This window comes from Rhinolophus sinicus, linkage group LG01 (assembly GCF_036562045.2).
Source record: "Rhinolophus sinicus isolate RSC01 linkage group LG01, ASM3656204v1, whole genome shotgun sequence".
In the NCBI taxonomy this organism is placed as follows: Eukaryota; Metazoa; Chordata; class Mammalia; order Chiroptera; family Rhinolophidae; genus Rhinolophus; species Rhinolophus sinicus.
The window spans coordinates 80099720-80122020 of record NC_133751.1 but is presented as its reverse complement, the minus strand read 5'-3'; the positions used below and the strand labels follow the sequence as shown (position 1 = coordinate 80122020).

At 34.6% G+C, this 22301-nt stretch overlaps 1 long non-coding RNA gene across 7 annotated transcripts in view; it reads right to left on the bottom strand.

The window, feature by feature from the left end:
- Nucleotides 1-22301, bottom strand: part of LOC109460765 (uncharacterized) — a 317813-nt gene that overhangs the window by 32881 nt on the left and 262631 nt on the right. The gene's annotated exons all lie outside the window — the stretch shown is intronic.

Sequence of the window (22301 nt, the reverse complement as noted above, 5' to 3'; positions counted from 1 at the left end):
TGCTGGGAAACAGCCAGACATCTACCCAGGACTTCAGGAAAGCACATCTCAAAAACATATAAAATAAATTAGGTATGACCGCATGGCCAGAGATTCTAAAAGGGAAGATTGCTTCAGAGAGATGGAAGAATAACAATGACACTCTGATAATACAATCACTGATTATTTTTTTAAACAATAAATGGCACCTTAGGTACTGTGTAGAATGAGATCATATTTTAAAAAGATATGTGCAAAAGACAGAATAAACATTGTATAACAAAAATGAAAACAAGACTGTGATAAACCTGTAAGAACCATAAGTCAAAGTCCAAAATGGGCTGTGGAGTACGAAAATAAAAGATAGAACTTAAATGACTTAAAAAAAAATTACAATTAGCTCTGCCCAGAATGAGAAGAACATAAAGAATCAAATCCATCTGGGTGAGACAGAGTAATGTTAGTGAAAGACTGAACTCTTAATGATTATTTTGCTTCCCATTTTTGTATCAAGAGAAATTATTTTCAAACTGAAGAAAGAAGGAACATGGAGAAGAGGAAAATGAGGCACGAGATACAATAAGACAAATAAATTACTGGAAAGATCTCGATAGCCCTGTGGGGACAGAGTCCCAGGGTGCAGTTTCCAGGCTCTCGGCCTCACGAGGAAAGGTGTTGGCTTAGGTTGTAAATAGCCATCAACTGTGATTGGATGGCCATCAGCTGTGGCTAGTTGGCCGTGAGCTGTAACCAGTGAGCCATTGGCCACTAATATAACTGCTGTGGCTACGCTAGCAGAAAATGGGGGCTAGCAAGAAGTTGGTGGCTGAGCTAGCAAGCGAGGATTGCAGTTAGCACGGCGGGTTGCAGATCGTGTAGATCCTGCTTCCTGTGTCTCCAACCCAACTGCCAGCAAGAATATAGTGGTATGACTCCCCTATCTATGGCTCCGTGGGTGTTCCTTTATGGCCTCACCATGTCCTGCGTTCTTATATGGGGAGCAGGACTAGAGACCCCGCATGACACCCTGCGTGACAGGGAGTATAACTTAAAAGTATTTTTCGTGAATCTGGAACATGGCAGGATGTCAAAATAAACAAACCAACCAAAACAACAATTACCACCAGTTTCTCTTACACAAATAAGCTTGGGAAATGTTAGGTTAATTGAAGAAGTTAAACAAGACTTCTCATTACTGAGAGACTTCTCAGGTTATAATGTGCACTATGCACTGAAACTTCCCAAGAAAGAGCTTATAGTATGTACTGTTTCTCAAACTTACCTAATTGTGAAAACCATTTCCTCTTTTTTCTTTTAGCATCTTATGGAACTCGTATCTTGAAGAATATCATTTAGAAAACAATGTTCTGGTGACGGGCTGCAGGGTTTGGTACTTGAGTCTCTGCATTCAGCCCTTTTGCTAATACCTTAAATGAAGACTAGAGGGCCTGCTTATCACATCTATGGCTAAAGCAAAACAGAGAGACATTAATATGATGAATGACTGAATCAAGTTTTAAAAATATTATGACAGGTTGAAATAATGGGCTGAAACTAACAAGATATTATTGGGCTCCAAGATCATCTCACAGGATAGGAGACACCTGGCCTTAAGAGCAATTTCTGTGAACAAAATCTGGAGAGTTTACTTGACTATAAACTCAATATGAGCCAACAGTACGTTGCCCTTGCAAAGAAAAACAATGTAGTAAAAGTTACTCTGGGATGTTTACACAGATGAAAAAGCACCTAGACAGAGTCATTCCTAACTCCATTGTTTTCAGTATTGGTCAGACAACATTTGGAAGATGGAGCAAGAGATTGGAATGTGCTCAGTTGAGGATCACAAGAAAGGGGAGATGTCTGTATGCTTGTCACAATGGGAACACAAAACTGGAAATGTTCGGTCTTGATAAAAGAATACTTGCCCTAGACTCCATATAAGGAAAAATTTTCTGATCATTCACATTTCAAGGAGAAACAAAGTAGAAAATGCTGACTTACAAGGTGATTTTCTTATTGCTATATAAATATTTTTTCAAGTCAGGCTGGGTAATCATCTCTCCAGGATGTTGTAGGTGAAACTCATACACTGACTCCCACTTTCCCAGTCTACATGGTTTCTAGGAGTCTATTATGTATTTCAATATCATTTTTTCTGGTCACTGGAATCTCTTAAGATTTTCACATACAGCACTGTAAAATACTAGATCTGGAAATAACATTCAAGATAATCTATGTAAGACTCTGCTTTTTAAAGGTGAGAAACCAAAGCTCGGAAAATTTCCATTCTTTCATTTGCCAAAGGTGTTCTGGGTGCCTGATGTGTGGAAGGCTCTTAAATATGTACTGTAAAGCATAACAACATGAACAAGGAGAATTTGCTTGCCATAAATTTATAGAGGCCCATAAGCAGCCAAAATGCAACACAGAGATATAAAATATAGAGTTGAGTAATAAGCAATTCTTTCTGATTGGCAGATCAGGAAATGTGGAAGTTGGGAAGGTGTATAGCAGAGAAAACATTAGCAAACTCAGAGGGAGAAAAGTGTTTGGGAAGTGGCTTTCATGAAGTTTAAAGTGGTCTCATACAGGACCAGCCCAAGGTAAGGGACCATGTAGTCCTTGGAAGTGGATTCAGGCCCATTTGGACCAGAAATACTGAGATCTGGGTTCTAGCCATTTTGAATATGATCTCACAGGTAGACACAGGTTCTAGGTGGGCATATTCCATTAGACCCACAAACTCATTGCCCCATAAGGAAGGGCAGAGACAAAGTAGGGCCAGAGTGAGGTCTTCTAAAGCTTAGAACTAATGAGAAGAGCCCCTCTTATCCTAGCGTAGGAATTTTGATTTTATTTCAAGGCTACATGGGAACCATCTGAGTTTCCTGTAGAAGGAAGTGGCATCATTCCCCTAAGGTCATGTTGTTGAGCCAGGAATCCACATTTTCATATAGCTAACCAAAATGTCCTCCATCACTCCACATTGTACCTATTATGACCTACTAAGATCTGTGTTCCACATTGATTAAACTCTAAATTAACCTTGATGGGCACCTATTATAAAGAATACCTTGTAGCTATAGATCTAAAACAACACAAATAAACATTTCCAAGAGGAATCAATCAGTGCCCATTCATAAAAATTGATTTTACTTAAGGATATAAGACAACATAAAGAATAAAACACCAGAAGTCATGAAGTCAATCCTAAAATAACATTACTATTTATTGAACATCCCACATGTACATATATTGCTTCTAATCTTTGCAATAACTCTACAAGGTAGATATTAATCCCTATCACTAGATGAAGAACTGGGGTTGTCAATGTAACAAGAGCCTTTAAGTCTCTGAATCTCGGTACAAACTCAAATTTGTCCGAATCCAATGCTCATGATATTCCATTTATAGCACTCAACAGACTACTGTTGAGTGGGAGGGAAGGCAGTCTTGTTCAGTTTGTCCTTCTCTATATGTTAATTTCTATTTTGTAAGAAAAATAACAGAATGTATATTTCTCAGGGGAAATGTTTTTACACTTTCTCTACCTCCCCTTCCAATGCAATCAGAATAATATCAGCATATAGCAAGCAATATTTATTTATTTATTTATTTATTTATTTCTAATTAAAGTTTATTGGGGTGACAATTGCTAGTAAAACTACATAGCTCTCAGGTGTACAACTCTGTAATACATCACCTATGTATCACATTGTGTGTTCACCACCCAGAGTCAGTTCTTTTTCCATCACCATATATTTTATCCCTTTTACCCTCATCTACCACCCCTTCTATTTCCCTCTGGCAACCACTAAACTATTGTCTGTGTCTATGAGTTGTTGTTTCTTCATTTGTTTGTCTTGTTCTTTTGTTTTCAGTTTTATTATATATACCACCTATCAGTGAAATCATATGGTTCTTGACTTTTTCTGTCCGACTTATTTCACTTAGCATTATAATCTCAAGATCCATCCATGTTTTCACAAATGGCACTATTTCATCTTTTCTTATGGCATAATAATATTCCATTGTGTATATATACCACCTCACAGCAGTTAGAATGGCTATCATCAACAAGACAAATAGTAACAAGTGTTGAGAGGCTGTGGAGAAACAGGAACCCTCATACACTGTTGGTGGGAATGCAGACTGGTGCAGCTGCTATGGAAGGCAGTGTGGAGGTTCCTCAAGAAATTAAGAATAGAATTACCATATGACCCAGTAATCCCTCTCCTGGATATATACCCCCAAAATCTGAAATCATTTATCCGTAAAGATATATGCTCTCCGATGTTCATTGCAGCTTTATTTACGGTGGTCAAGACATGGATGACTGGATATAGCAAGCAATTTAATCCAATTTAAAAACCATTGATTCATTTGGCAAATATTTATGAAAAGTCTACTACATGCCAGGGACTGTTCCGGCCCCAGCATATATCAGTGAACAAAATGCAAATTCCCAGCCCTAATGCAGAATTCAGCATCTTGCAATTTTAAGATGAAAGTGCTTGTGTTCTTGACTGATGTCAAGGAAGGCTGTTCTCAGCTTCTAGAGGATGTCACCCATTCCCTGACACACAGTCCTCTCTATAACATGGCAATTGCTCATTCAAGGCCAGCAAGAGAAAGTCTCGGTTGTTTCCAGTCTCTGACTTCTGTCTCTGACCTCCAGATTCAAATTTATAGGGCGCATATGATTAGGTCAGGTCCATCCAGATTATCTCTGTTTTGATTAACCCAAAATCAGCTGTTCAGTAACCTTAAGTATATCTACATCTATAAAATTTTTAGTAATTAAAATGAAATTCTCAAATATTTAAATATGTAATTAATCATCTTAATTACACCTTCAGGAGCCCCTTTTGCCCTATATTGTACCATAATCACAGGAGTGATAGCTCATATTCATACATTCCATCCACACTCAAGGGAAGATTATACAAGGGGACGTTGGAAGTCACCTTAGAATTCTGTCTGCAACAGGCAGGAAAGGAGCTTAAGGATGAACTTACTCCAATCTTTTGCTTTATAGTTTTCTTTCATTAATCACTCATCTGATACATGCTTATTGAGCACTTAAATGTGTACTGTGCTAGGGATTGCAGCTAAGACAGAAGTCACTGTATTCAGAGGTCTAAAAAATCTAAAAAACATTTCAGTAAATAATAATAATAATAATAAAACAATATGACAACTACAATAAAAAAGTATGTAAATGTGCAGATTTGCCACAGGAATGATCAATCATCTAGAAGGGCCAGAGAGCACTGTGAAAATGATGCAATGCTTAACGACATTAATAGGTGGACTCAAACCCTTCTGAATAGGCTTAATTTTGAGAGTTTCACAGAGGAGTTTTTATGGAGACATAGTCTCCCTTACTGATATTAGCCTGCTTTTATTTAACAACTTTGAATGCTGAGTTTTCCCACTTCTACTGAAGTATACCTTACAAAGTATAGTTATTTACTCCGTGGGCTAATCAATGTTTCAGTTAAGTTTGTAAAGTGAAATTGATGAGTTCTGTGGAGAGGTCTTTCTACATTCATGAATGGGGTCAGAAAGATCCCAGTTTCTGTTAACAATAATAGGAACTGCTGCTTTTAAACGTTCTCCCAAATGCAGGTTGAAAATATAGGTTAAGTCATACCACTGGTAAATCTGTAGCAAGATCCCACAGGACAATAAAAACAGTGAATGCATTCATTTTTTGGCTTATATACAGGGGAAGTACATGGATGCCTGGGCTCCAAAAGAACAACTTTGTATGGTTGTGTTTGTAGTTACACACGGTCTGTATAAACAGATGAAGGGTCTTTGGCTTCCTTTTGAACCAGGAAGGGTAGTGAGATTCTAGCAGCCAAAAGCAAAACACTGATTGTTGGCTACAAACAAGTTTGATCAATGGTATGGGAGCTTCAACTCGCCATTCTATTTCCTTAGCAAGTACTTCATCTTGTGCCAGCCACTGCTGTGTGCCCTGTTTGATTTTGGGGACTGGCTATTCATCATTCCTCCATTTTTTTCACCAAGCACGTGGGTGCCAACAAGGCTGCTTGTTGCCTCAAGATAGCAGGTGGCAATATTGGTAGTTAAACAGTTAGCAAGACATCAATCTTTTATTGCTTTGCTCCAAAAAAACATAGAACTGAATGGAAGCTCATTTCCTCACCTCCCAAGGTTTTTTTAACTGTTAGATTGTTTGAACAAACAAACAAAAAACTCAGCAACATAGAAGTACCTTATAGCTCAGGGACTCTGAAACTTGTTATAAGAATAAACAAATGAATTCTTTGCAGAAAGAGCCTGCCTAATATATCAGGAAATATTTTTTTTCTGTAAAATGTTGTATGGGAATTGTTTTTTGTAATAAGATTTTGAACAGTCGATTATTTCATTGATTGATCCATTCATATAATCTGCAGAGTTTCTCAACCTTAGCACAACTGACATTTGGGGCCATAAAGAAACCATGAGAACAGTGTCGGTTCTCTGCCTAGAACCCCTTAGAATCCTTTTATGGGTTTGATTGTTTTCTGTGCATCTCTTCCCCAGCTACTCTGTACTGCCTCCCAAAGGCTTACTCGCACATCTTGCTTCAGGGAACTGTGCTTGGGTGACTGTGTTTGGATGCTCAGTCCACAGGGGTAGAAAGCTGGGTGCACCTAGGAGATATTGGCTGTCAGGGTAGGTCATGGCTTATGGGATCAGCTCTGTGATGTAACTTCTGTGCTATCCTCTCCTAGAGACAGGCGGAGATTGAAACTTAGCTTGACTTCTCGTCCTAACACCCTCATCAACTTCTGGAAGAACTTCCTTAACAAATACCTACAATCAAATAAGTATTTTGAAGAGATATCTCTGGCTGTGACATGGAGACGAGAAATTTGGCTGAATTTACATGAAAATAAGACTGGCCCTCTAAATATCGAGCATAGTACAGTTCGATGAAGTAGAAACACCTGGGGGAGGAGGCATGCAGTCCAACCTTCACTCAGAGTAGGAACCTTGTCTGAAGCATCAATTACAGATCAGCTTCAGCTGGAGGATCTGTAAGCCCATTCACTTACAAAACAGTCCATTCTTTTTGAAGTGCTTGCAACTATTATAAACTTCTTCCTATAATGAGCCCAAACCTGCCTCTCATGAGTTTTGCCCATTGTTCCCAGTTCTTGCAAATTAAAAGTCAACCTTTGTCCATGTGTGGTAAATTTTGTGTGTCAACGTGACTGGCCACAAGGTGCCCAGACATTTGGTCAAACATTATTCTAGTTGTATCTGTGAGGGTGTTTCTGGATGAAATTAATATCTGACTCAGTAGACCGAGTAAAGCACATTGTCCTCCCTAATATAGGTAGACCTCATCCAAACAATTGAAGATCTAAATAGAACAAAAAGGAAGGATAAGAGGGAACTCCTACTGCTTGACTCCAGGGCTGGGACTTAGGTCTTTTCCTGCCTTCAGACACAAACTGAAAAAGCATCTCTTCTTCGGACTTCAGCCTGCAGGCTTTCATACTACAAATATACCATGAGCTCTCCTACGTCTTTAGCTTTCTGTCTGCAGATCTCTGGACTTAACTTCCATAATCACATGGGCCTATTTCTTATAATAAATCTCTTTATAAATATATATTCTATTCCTTCTGCTTCTCTGGACAACCTCGACTAATACCACGACATGCCTCAGGTAGGTATTTCCCTATGCAGCCTGATTTGCGTGACTGATACCTCAAACATGTTTCATCCCCTGCGGACCATCACAAATTATTGGCATTGACTATACTGTTTAGGAGTTAATTTCTGCCGCGTTGGATTAAGTGAAAATTTACCACTTTGCATTAAGAGCTTGTATCTCCATGAAAATTTGGTTATATGCATATTTACATGAGAATTACATGAGAAAATAATGCATTAATTCAAGAATTTTTATTATACTATCAGAGCTTTAAGTAGAAGAGATTATAGGGAAGTATATTCCGATGTGGGATAAGAGGATCAATACAGGAAGTTAGGCTCTGGTAAGGTTCTATAATTCAAGCTTCTAGAAATCTTGGGGTGGCATGAGGTGTTTGAGATGAGGAGGAAGGGTACAAAAGACTGCTGATCCTCAATTTTTTCTCACACTGGTCCAGCATAAAAAGAAATTTCCACTGATGATTTTAACTGATGTCTAGTTTACACAGTTCTAAAAGAAATTAATAAATTTAATATTTTTGTATAAATTTTTTTAGACACAAAATATGTGGTGAATCCAGCTGTTAGGAAAAGAATCAGTAGCATATTCCCTGGCTATAAGGCAATTGCTAAGACACAAATTAATATCTGACTCAGTTGGCAATTTTAAGATAAAATTCTCCAAGAGTATAAATCAAGGAAATAAACCTTATGGCCTTAAATTACAATCATCCATGTAGTCTAGGATTTTAAAATCCTAGGGTAGACAGATTCCACATGACTTAAACATGTGAAGAATTTTTTTGTGTTAGCAGGAATAGTTATTTCTTGGGAAAAATTAACATCTTCATGAGAAGATTACTATCACGAATTTTTAATGTTGGCTATTTCTCTTTATGTATTACTCAACAATTAACAAGTTAATATAAAGGATTTAAAAAATTATACCAAGCACTAAGCCATTTGAAGATCTAGACATCTTAACTGGATTCATTTAACTTACAATACCCTACATTTGATAGTAATTTTCCTTTGGCTACACACAAATAGCATTGATAACTTCAATCAACTTTATTTATACACATACTGTCTGAAGAGAATGTGTATCATTTCTAATTTATGACCCCAAATTATATTTGATAATCTTCTATCATACCAAATTATTGGTATGTGTTTCAATTTCTCCCTAAATGTCATCACCTTTTAAAAAAGAGAACACTGATCTGATGCTCAAAGGAAGTGGTTGAGTTAAACCATGGCTGGGTGACCATGAAGAACGTCTAAGCAGCTCTTTACCTGTAGCTTTTCCTTAGATGTCAAAAGAGGCTTTAAACAATATAATTTCTGAAACCAGTCTCATCTAGGATATTCTACAATTAGGATGGATTCTTTCAATATGAGTTGTGTGTTGCTCTTGTTTTATCAGTATTTTTTTTAATTCAAGTAAATTTAAAAAGTACATGCAATTTAAAATGCTTATAGAAATGCCTAAGAAGAAATTAAGCCATCTCTAGCATATTAACTTTACAATTCCTAGCTTATAACGTGATGGGGAATGTGAGAAGATGTGGGGCAGGGGTAGCAAAGCATCTTCTCTTCACCATACAATCAATATTCTGCCTCTAAAATGCAGTAGGTTCTTTGAGTCTACTTCACCTTCCTGAGAGCTTAAGAGAGAGCAGAGCTTCACTTCCACTCTAGGTTCCCTACTGGTACTGGTCTTACATCCCAGTTTGAGTTGGAAATTAGTTTTTTTATTGAATTGTGAGTTAAGCAGTGTGGTTTAAACTGATAGGAAAGACGACTGCCAGGCCACTGGCACACCCACACTGTGTGCAAGATTTGCAGCAAAAGCACCAAGAACTCTCCAAGAAATGCTCCTGGAAAGTACGTGATGATTTCTCTTCTTTTATAGACATCAGATTCTATGGAGACTATATAGCCAGGCTTGCATTCGGGATATGCACACGTAAAGGGATGGATAGAGCATAAATTGAGAGAAAAAGCTATTTGAGCTTGGATTACCCCCACTGAATCAGTCTCCTTTATTTATTATTATTATTTTTTGCTTCTTAACATCCTGAGAATATCTATGAATTATTTATTCATTGAATGATCATATTTGGAGTGGCTAATGTATCCTTATTAATGCAGGGAATGCAAAGACAGATATTACAAACATTTCCCTTAAAGAGATGATCTAATAAAAAAGACAGACATAAAAGTAAATATGGCACGAATGCATTAATTGAAATATGTATTAAGTGCAGTGATAACAGAGAATCAAGAAAGAACCAAGTACTTGATCTTGTTCTGAAAGGATGCATAGCATTTCTCCATGTGGGCTTGGGGTGTTAAGAATATGAGGCAGTGGAAACAGCACATACAAAGGTACATAGGACTAGAAAAGCCATGGTATTTTGGGCAACCACAGAAAGTATTTTGGTATTTTTGAAGCTTAAGACATGAGAGGAAGCTAACAAGTTGGAGAGGTAGGTTATAGATAGGTATATATATTTAAGTATTTAAAGTTATATATTTAAGTATTTAACTTATGAAAATTTACCATACAGTCTCAACCAGATTCTACAAAAAGTAACAGCAAGAGAAATAAACACAATCAAAACCTAGACTCATCAATTCGGTCCATTCTTCAACTCAATATGTTACAGCATGAGCATGATATGCGAATCTAAACTCTGTTATTTCCTCTGTTTTTCTCATTTCCAGAGCATCTCTCACAGTGTGTCTCTACTTAATAGGTTAAAATTGTGGGGAAAAATGCATAACCATACTGATTTAGTATATACCCTTACTAGACTTAGATTGTATAAAAACTACAATTATATTTTTAAAATGCAATTTTTTACACAACCCAAATATAAGTCAACTGTCTTATCTGGTGCTTGAGCCAAATATAAATGATCTGTTCCAGTGTTGGAGAAAAAAATGAACTTCATTGGACCTCATGAGAGATGCTATGTTGATCCCCAATGTGCACTTTCCTAAGAGACTTAGGATAATTTTGATTTTATTCAAATTTCATTCTCTGTATCCTCCACTTTGGATCCTAACTTCATGATATTCTGTTTATGGTTGTTGTTTTCTTTTAATTCCAATAACTTAAGTTAGAACTTTGAGAAAGTAGACAAAAAAAGTCAATGATGCAATAATTCTATCAGTATGAAGCATTATTTAATATTAAGAAATGTTTGTATTCCTTATGACATCTCTTCTTTAAAAAGCACCACCAACACCACCACCACCATCATCATCATCATCATCAGACATGTATTTTTCAAGAGGAAAACAATAGAATAATAGCAAAACTTTGAGAAGGTAGAATCTGCTCTGTAGTATTTCAAATTCCTTGACCTTGGTCAATGGTGTCACTCATGCCATCCTTTGTCCTATTTTATGCTTTCATCCAAATTCCTTATCATCTCATAAAATGTGTCCTTTTCTTTAATGGGAAGACTTCAGAGTTTATCCAGGCCCATGACATTCTGTTGGGTGTGGAGGGAACCCCCTACCGTTTTGTTTTAGAGACGACAGGATGGTTTTGATAAATGTTTGTAAAATTTGTATAATGATGCATTCCTGTAGGAAAGCCTATTACTAGGACAATCACTTGAATATGAAGCATACTTTTTCTCCAATCAAGTGAATACTTAATGGATAGTATGGCTCTGCATCTCTTCAATCTTTCATGTAGAATGCAGAGTCAGGGGATACTGTGGTAGGGAAAATCTGAGGAATGGAACTTGACTAGGAAATTTGTTGGGATATGTGAACAGATCAGATCTAAACTGGATGTAGTAACCCCCAACCAAGCCAAGAATATAAGTATCTCTAGAACAGGAATGCTAGATGTTGCTCTATTGTAGCTCATCTAGGCTGTAGCTTCTCATACTGTGTGTGAAATACCACTGGTATAGGAAAGAATAATATACAGTAATATTTGAATCTATCCACTGCACACTGTGTAATGATGGATATTAGATGGAAGGTATTCTTTAACCACAGATATTATTTCATCTTATAAATGTCTAAACCAAGCATGATATTTTAATAAGAAATAAAATGTGGACTTTGCTTTTCCAATATAGTTAGACTACCACATAACTTACAATGGAGGAATAAATTAGCAGAGGTGTAAAAAAATCAAGACTTCCTATAATATATAAATAAATAATAAAATTCCATCTAGAAAATCCCTAAGATGCTATATTTTTCTCCATGACTGGTCCTTTCTGATATTTAGACTGGTGATGAGATATTCAAATTATTGATCAAGATATTAATATTGTATCCTCGGTCTGAGAAATATGAAAAGGCTTTTAAGAGCAAATGAAGGGAGGTTCAGAAGAGGTCATAATGGGAAGTTGAACTTGGTTTGAGTTTAAAAGAGTAGAACTTAAACATAGACAAAGATTAGTTCTTTTTTTAAAATTTATTGGGGTGACAATTGTTAGTAAAATTACATAGATTTCAGGTGTACAATTCTGTATTACATCATCTATAAATCCCATTGTGTGTTCACCACCCAGAGTCAGTTCTCCTTCCATCACCATATATTTGATCCCCTTTACCCTCAACTCCCACCCCCCACCTCCAGTTCTTAAGGAAGATCAAAAGCAGAGAGGTGGGACTGTTCACGACTCATTTTGGAGTCAACAGAAAGATTGATGTGGGCTGAGTAGAAGGTTTATGTTGAAGATTAGAGAGAGAATTAGACTGGGGTGCAGAATGTAGAAAACTGAGAATACCAGGTTCAAGAAATTAACATACATTAAATTTAAAACTATGAGTCACAGATGTTTCACAGAATATTTTTATGATTTTATAGTAGATATTTTTTAAAAAGCATAAATTATTAATCATGCAAATGATATATTTGATTAAATTAAATTTTAAAACTTCTGCATGATAAAATTAAAAGACAAGGAATGGTAGTATAATTTTGGAAGATAGTTATAGCTTCTTACAAAACTGAACATATTCCTACCTAAAGATCCAACAATTGCACTCCTTGGTATTTACCCAAATGAGTTCAAAATTTATGTTTCCATAATACCAGCACATGTATATTTTATTCATAATTGCCAATAGATGAATGGATAAACAAACTGTGGTACATCTATACATTGGAATAACATTCAGTAATAAAAGAAATCAGCTAGCAGGCCACAAAGAGACATTGAGGAAACTTAAATGTATATTGCCAAGTGAAAGAAGTGAATCTGAAAAAGCTATATACTGTTTGATTCTAACTATATGACTTTCTGGGGAAAGCAAAAACTATGGCGACAGTAAGAAGGTCAGTGGTTGCCAGGGGTTCAGGGGGAGATATGGAGGAATGAATGTGTGGAGCACAGATTTTTAGGGTAGTAAAACTGTTCTGTATGATACTGTCATGGTAGATACATGTCATTATACATTAGTCAAAACACATAGAACATACAATACAAAAAGTGAACTCTAATGTAAACTATGGACTTTAGCTAATAATGTATTTGTCTCTATTGGCTCATCAATCAAAACAATTGTACCACATTAATGCAAGATGTGAATGATAGAGACAATGGTGAGGGGGTGATAAAGGAGTATATGCCAACTCACTGTACTTTCCATTCACTTTTCTATAAACCTAAAACTATTCTAAAAATAAAATTTATTAAATAAAAAAAGTAAGGGACAATAGGATAAAGATATTTGCAAAATACAGAGCAAGAGATTTGTATTTGGAATATATAAAGAGTCTCCACAAATCAATAAGAAAAAGACACACAATCCAATACAAAAAATGGGCAAAAGAAATAAACCAGAAATACACAGAAAATTAAATTTTAATGGCAAGTAAATATATGAGAAGATGCTCAATCTTATTAGCAAACATTCCACAAAATATTTATTGAGCCTTTATTCTGAGCCAGGCACTATTTTAGATGCTTGGGATACATGAATGTACTAAACATGCATGTAGAGGTTAAATTATTTCAGGTAAGGCATTTCTTTGCACATATTGGCAAAAATTAAATATCTGATCTTATCAACTGTTGGTAAAGATTTAGAAGAACAGGAAATTTCATGTCCTAATGATAGTTGTAAAATGTGGTTCAAAATATGAAAAAAAAACTTGATAACACCTTATAGTATTAAACGTGAATACTCTATTATCCCCAAAATTCCACTTCTAAGTATATAGCCTAAAAAGATTCTAACACATATACACAAGGAAACATAAACAATTATAGTATTGTTGTAATGTCTTAAGAATTGGAAGCTATCAAGTTGAGCATATACAAAGGAAAGAATATTATAAAGCAGGTTAGAGAAATTAAACAGATATCAATATATCAACATGGCTGAATAGTAAACCATAAATTTGAGGGGAAAAATGCAACTGGAAGAATATAGAGCACATAATAAATCATGTCAATAAAAATTACATAAAACATTACTATATATTGTTCTTGTATATATGTATTATGTGGATGTATAAAATATTTTTAAATGTATTACTGCAATCTCCACTAAAAGTACGATATTGGTTGTGTATGGTGAAAGTGGGGGAGCATGAAAATGCATATGGATAGTAAAAGTAACTTCATCTTCATCTTTTTTATTTACTTTACACAAAATTGATTAAATATGGCAGAATGTTAACAAATGTCAGTTTCAATTAATGAATATTACTCATTTTTTGTATTTTCTGTATTGCAAAAAAGATCTTTAATATAAACAAAACTGTAAGAGATATAAGTGAATTGATTACAACCCTACTCAACAATAAGCAAATGTTTTTAATATACCTATCAGAATTTGATTAAAAATGGCATCTAGCCAGTAAACCCTTACATAACCACTTCCAACATTCTGTGAAAATTGAGTATGCAGACACCTAATAAGGTAAATGCTGGGCAGAATTTCTTCTAATTTTCAGACAAAAGGAATTGAAGAAAAAATTAGAACCTATGGCTGATTATGCAATGGAACTAAAAAAAAGCAAATCTATTCACCAGAAAGTAATTAAATAATTCATTTGCCCTCCCTACAGTCTGTTCATTGGTGTAGGAAAGTAACAGAGATTTTACCAGACAGAGAACTTTTCAGCCTCTATCTTCTATTGCGATGCTGGATTTTCATGATGGCCAAATGTGGCCTGTGGCCTCTTTAGACCTGTAGGCATCAGTCTACATCTCACCTATTGATAGGCCACACTGAGTCAGAAGTAGGGATGGGCAAGCTGTACTGAGTTGCACTCCAGGTAGTGGAGTCCCACAAGTAAAGAAAGCATCATGGCAGATGTTCTTAGTGCACACAGGACTCACTTGGGGAATTTATGAAAAGTGTAGGTTTCCAGGCCTCTATCTCCCCACATTAGAGATTGTGATGCAGGGGGTCTGGGAGTAGGCCCAAGGCTCTGCATTCTGATGTGGATTAGCTCATGACTATATTTTGAAAACTACATTGTCATCTTAACCCCATTGAGAAGAGCCTTTATAGTAATGAAAACTGGGAAATTTTTCTTTTGTATGCATTGTATCCACTTAACTATACATTATACATTTTTTAAAAAATCCTAAATCAGTCCAGCAAAACTGAAAGATGCTGGAAATTGGACCATGATTTATAATTATCACCTGTCTTTGTCGATCTGACAAAGGAGTTCAACCGATATCTAAGTAGAGAAAATGAAGAGCCAAAGGTAATTCACTTACCAGTTGGTAAGTTGGCAAACACTAGATCTGCATATACTGAAAAGTTAACAGAAAGATAACAACATGGGATTCATGGAAAAACACAAGCGAAAGGACAAATTTCCCTAGATACCAAAGAGAAAAATAAACCTCTGAAAACAGCACACAACAGAAAAATGAAAATTTTATAACATTTTTTCTCCTTAAAATATAAGAACACATATCAGTGAAATCATATGGTTCTTAACTTTTTCTTTCTGCTTATTTTGCTTAGCATAATATTCTTAAAATCTATCCATGTTGTCACAAATGGTACTATTTCATATTTTCTTATTGCAGAGTAGTATTCCATTGTGTACATATACCACATCTTCTTTATCCAATCATCTATCGAAGGACACTTTGGTGGTCATCCCAATGAACTTTAATTAAAGAAAAAATATATAAGAACACTTGTTTCTTTTGAGCAGATGCAGAAAGTCATAAGAGAAAAATCTGAAATGACTAAATGAGATGAGAAGGATAGTAGAAAAAGAAGGAGAAAAGGAAATAAAAGAAGGGAGAAAAAAATTAAAATAAAGTACCAAAAATAGGAAGGAATAAAATTTAAAAGGCAGAAGATAAATCAGCAATTGGAGGAAAAACATAAAAAGCTCTCCCGTAATATACTTTGAACTCCAAGCTATTCCAGTTGGCTAATGTGTTGCTGAATAAATTCTGCAGCCCAAAAGTAAGGCTCAACATTGCAGTACTGTCTCCTAATAATTTCTTTCCATTCCACTACTTTGTCAGGTCTAGGTACTGGGTCTACAACCAAATAGTTTATCCCAGATTTGTTGAGCTGAAATCTCGTTATTTTTTGTAATAATATAATACAATATTTTTGCTATTTTTATTTAGAACTTACAAAAAACCATTTGCCTGGGGAGACCCTGCCAATAGAAACGTTCCTCACCCATCTCCATAAAATAGAGCCACACAGAGCAAAACCTTGAGAAGTATCTTGAGTAAATATTTTTTGCATGGTCAAAACTCTTACTAAATGGTTCAAATAATTTTGCTTAATTAAGAGAGACAAATATATCACTCAGGGACAAATATTAGTGTCACCATACTCTGGATCTATTATCTTCTATCTATAATCTGTAAATGATCTTTTATTAACTGTTTAAAATTGTGTATAAATTCTACACATTATACTATATAAGTATACATATTTATGTTTATATGATAAGATATCTACACACATACACACATATTTATAATGTTAAAAAGTCTAGATAAAAACTGCAAGAACTCCAAGGAAATATTAAACCTGTTAACACCAACTGTGTATCGCTGGTTAGGTTTTAAAATGATTTTATTTTCTTCTTTTCTATATTTTCCAAATATTCTGTAATAAGAATTTCTTTTTAAAATTGGAAACAGTACTTTTAAATAAGTATCAATGTGTATAACTACATTGTATTCCTCAAATATTATTTAAAAGATAAATCTACACAACTTCTTCTAGCCATGATAAAATAACAAAAATTGAGTTTAACCTCCTGCTGCACACAATGAGAAAAATATATAAAACAACTGTTTTCAGACATAGGAAAACAGGAAATGTAGGACTGGGATTTCTAAGAGAAGGGGGGAACCTCGGGTGAGCTCGACACTTATACTGGCGTTCTGCCAATTACCAAAATATAAATACAGAGAGCGGATGCAGAGATAGTTCAGTTGGCCTCACTGAGATGAGGAGATGGAGATCAAATCTGGGGAGGCTGAGGCAGGTGGAAATTTTGGGACAACGTTCCTGAAAATAGGCAATATGACTACAAAGAGGTCTGTGTAGGAGTCCCATTGGGTCTTCACTGAGTACTAGGCCTGACATGCATAGAAGTAGTTCTACTTCTGGCAAAGACAAATACGTTCTTACTAGACTGACTTTCTTGCAGATAATTACCACATACTCTGGACAAAATGTAAAAGAAATTTCCTGAAAAAAATGAATGGTACAAAAAAGCAGGCAGATTCTGGAACTTAGAAGATAAGTATTTTATAATTTTTAGCTTGAGATCAAGCTACACTTGGCACCATGTGAAGTGGCTAAAACTCAATAGAAAGCACACTGTCATTCAGGCCTAAAAAGTCAGAGAATAGCTGCTGGCAAGTGAGGGAACAAGCCCAAAAACCAAGCATCAGAGACGACTTTAAGCCACTCAGCTAAGAATCAAAGAATTGGACTGAAGGCTGAACTGTTATCCAAAAGGCATAATTTGCAATCTGAGTCCAACCAAGGTAATTGCCTGCAAAAACAAATAGATTTGGGACTAATAAAGCAGAATCCAGAATCTCTACAATGTAACACCAATAATACGAAACATCCAGTCCAAAATTACTTGACATATGTAATAACAGAAAAATATAACTAATTCTTAAGGGAATAGAAAATCAACATAGACAGATTTCAAGGTGGAATTATCAGACAAGTACTGTAGAGAAGCTATTATAACTATGCTAAAGAAATAGAAAAAATGCTTGTGATGCATGAAAAAAAGAAATTTTAGCAAAGAAACAGAAGTTATAAGGCAGAGCTCAAAGAAAATTCTAGAAATAAAATACAAAATACCTGAAATTTAAAAGTGCAATTTATTGGTTTAACAGTAGAATGGAGATTAGCAAGGAAAAACATCAGGTAATTTTAAAATGAATTGAGTAATTACTATCTGAAGAACAGGAAGAAAAAATTAAACACACACACACACACATCTAAGGGACCTGTTTGACAATATTAAGAGGTCATGATATATATATTATGGTCATCCCAGTAGAACAGGAGAGAAAGAATGGGAGAGAAACAATACGGGAAAAAAATGGCCAAATGTTCCCAAATTTGGTAAAGACATAAATTTACAAATTCAAAAAGACAAGTAAAATTCATGTGGATAAATATAAAGAAAACCACATCGAGGCAGATCATAGTCAAACTGTTGAAAGCGAAAGATAAATGTAAAGTCTTGAAAGCAACCAGAGTAAAACAACACATTACATGGGAGCATGGGACAAACGATTCAAATGACCATGAGCTCCTAATCAGAAAAGTAGAGGCCGGAAAACAGTGAAAACACTTTTAAAAGATTGAGAGACAAAAAAAATCACCCTAGAATTCTACATCTAGCAAATATATTCTTTAAAATTAAGACAAATCATAAAAAAAAAAAAAAAAAAAGAGAAAATTCATTATCACCAGACATGTTACAAGACATGTTAAAGGAATTTCATCCGGCAATTAGAAAACAATACAAAATGAAAAGTAAAATACACAAAGGAAGAAAGAGTGCCAGAAATACAAAATAAACTAATAAAGGACACTTTTTCTAACTTATAAATTTCTTTAAAAGATAATTAATTATTTAAAGAAAATACAATTAACCCTTGAACCACAACAGATATGAGCTGCACAGATCCACTTATACCCAGAATTTTTTCAGTTGAGCCATGCAGTTCAATCTGTGCTGTTCAATGGTCAACTCTGTGGTTGGGAATCATGTACACTAAGGGCCAATGTAGTTATGTGGATTTTCAACTGTACAGGTAGTTGGTGCTCCAACCCCCATATTGTTCAATGGTTAACTGTATAATGTATTTAACAATGTAGTATAGATAATAAGCCAATAGTAGAAACAAAATTCATATTCAATTTCAAATATTCAATTAATGTGTAAAAAGAACAGATAAAAATAAAGAACAAATGAAACAATTACAAAAAAAACAAAATATGGTAGATTTAAAACCAAATGTATAAATAATTACATTAAATTCAAATAGTCTACACACTAATTAAAAGGCACAGATTGTCAGATGATAAAAAAGCAAGATCCAATGATATACTGTCCACAATAAACTATGTTAAATATTTTTAAAAGCAGATTAATAGTAAAAAAAGTGGATAATATACACCATGCAAGCACTAATCAAAAGATAACTGGGATGGTTATATTAATATCAGACAAAGTAGATTTCAGAATAAGGAATATAACTAAAGATAAACAGGCATGTTTTATAATGATAAAAGAGTACATTCGTCAGAAAAAATATATGTATCTAATAATAAAGCTTCAAAATATATAAAGCAAACTTACAAAACAAAATGGGAAATAGACAAGATTCCAATTATAGTTGGAGATTTCAATACTTTATCAGTAATTGATAGACATAGACAGAAAATCAGCAAAAAAAATACTGATGACTTGACAACATTATCAAGTGACTTGATATAACTGACATTTATAGAATATTCCATCCAATAACTGCAGGATATATGTACTTCCCTTTCAATTGCACACTAAAGATTGTCCGAGATAGACTATATGCTGGTCCATAAAATAAGTCTTAATAAATTGAGAAGACGGAAAAAAATACATAATATATTCTTTGACAAAATTGGAATGAATTAGAAATTAACCATTTTTCACAGAACTGGAACAAATAATCCTAAAATTTATATGGACTATAAAAGACCCCAAATAGCCACAGCAATCCTGAGAAAGAAGAACAAAGCTGGAAGTATCACACTACCTGATATAAAATTATATTACAAGGCTATAGTAATCAAAATAGCAATATACAATAAGATAAAGACAGTCTATTCAATAAATGGTGTTGAGAAAACTGGACAGATACATGCAGAAAAATGAAACTGGACATCTTCTTGGACCATACACAAGAATAAACTCAAAATGGATTAAAGACTTAAATGTAAGACCCAAAACCGTGAAACTCCCAGAAGAAAACATAGGCAGTAAACTTTCTGACAGTGCTCTTAATAATAGCAAGGGAAACAAAAGAAAAAATAAACAAGTAGAATTACATCAAACTAAAAAGTTTTTGCACAGCAAAGGAAACCATCAATAAAACAAAAAGACAACCTTCTGAATGGGAGAAGAAATTCACCAGTGATACAATTACTAGGATTAATATACAAAATTTATAAATAACTCATACAACTCAACACCAAAAAAACCAAACAATCCAATTAAAAAATGGGCATAGGACCCGATAGACATTGTCCAAAGAAGACATACAGATACCCAATAGACATGAAAAGATGCTCAGCGTCACTAATCATCAGTGAAATATAAATTAAAACCACAATGAAATATCACCTCACACCTCACACCTGTCAGAATGGCTGTCGTCAATAAATCAACAAACAAGTGTTGGCGAGGATGGGGTGAAGAAGGGAACCCTCGTGCACTGTTGGTGGGATTGCAGATTGGTGCAGCCACTGTGGAAAATAGTATGGCGGTTCCTTAAAAAACTAAAAATATAACTACTTTATGACCCAGCAATTCCACTTCTGGTATTTATCTGAAGAAATCCAAAACCCTAATTCAAAAAGATGTATGCACTCCTATGTTCATTGCAGTGTTATTTACAACAGCCAAGATATAGAAGCAAACTAAGTGCCCATCAATAGATGACTGAATAAAGAGATAGTACATATATGGAATACTACTCCATATGTGGAATACTACTCCATTTGTTCTATCTTGAATCTATAGACTTTACAGAAATCATGGAGACATGAAAACTCTTTACAATTTTGGATTGTATTCATCTCATAAATTTATCCATCAAAGAAATTAAACTGATGACATTATGTGCTTGTTGGAAAAATATTTGGCTGGAGTCAATTCAAAGTGAAAATCTAATCAAGCCAGCTTAAAACACAACAGATGCAATAGTAGATCTTGCTAAGTCTCTAGGAGGTTTTGACAATATGACTATCGAAGACACCCGAGAATTACTGATGGAAGAAGAAACTGATGAAGCAAATTTGGTGGAAATGACGTCTGGAATATGCCAAGATAATTCAGGGGACGATAGCACAGGTGAAAACAAAGAAGTTAAACACTTTACTCTAAAAAGCATAAAGGAAGGTCTAGACTTAGCCGAACAGCTGGAGCTACATTTCCTAAATGAAGATCCTTCCACTGAAAGAAGCACAAAGTTTAAGAGAGAACTTCACAAGTGCTTAGCACCATATAACAAAATATATAAAGATCTCTCAGCTAAAAGCAAATAATCTAAAATAACAGATTTTTTGCAAGAAGTACAGAATAGAAGTCAAGATAATGCTGAAGAAAGTTCAGAGGATGAAGATATCTTGTTGAAAAGAAAACGCCCTTGGTTAATAGTGCTTAGTAGTGATGGCAAAGAAAATATTATTTAATACATATTAATAATATGTTATACTTTTGGTGAAAATTGCTTTAATAAAGATATTTCTCTTAATTCTAAAAATATAATAGTATTTTCTTTTTAATTTTTGGAAACTAACCCCCTTTTTTGTACTAGTTCTTTGTTTTATAACACAGATTCACATAACATGGCATTTTTTAGGAACCAAACAATCAGGTAATGCTTCACCCACATGGATGAAATGAAAAAAATGACCGATACAAATGAACAAAACCAAGAAGAAAGATCCCAGTAAAAAAAACCCTGAATTTGTCATTCAAAATCTTCCCATGGACATACCTGGTGGGAAGATTACTGGTAAATTCTACCAATTATCTAAGGAAGAAATAAAAACAATCCCACACCAACTCTTTCAGAAAAGAAGAGAAAGGTATGCTTACCAACTTGTTATCTATACAGAGACATTACAAGAATATAAAAACTGCAGAGCAATATCTTATGAATATAGGTTCAAAAATTCTTTAAACATATTATATACTCATGTCTAGTAACATATAAAAAGCATAATACAGCACAAACAAGTAGAGCCTATCCCAGGAAAGCAATATTGATTTCACATTGGGAAATGAATCAGTATAACACCATATTAATAGAATAAGGAGAAAATCATATAATCATTTCAATAGACACAGGAAAAACATTTGATAAAATTCAATCCTCATTCATTATTGGTAAACATTC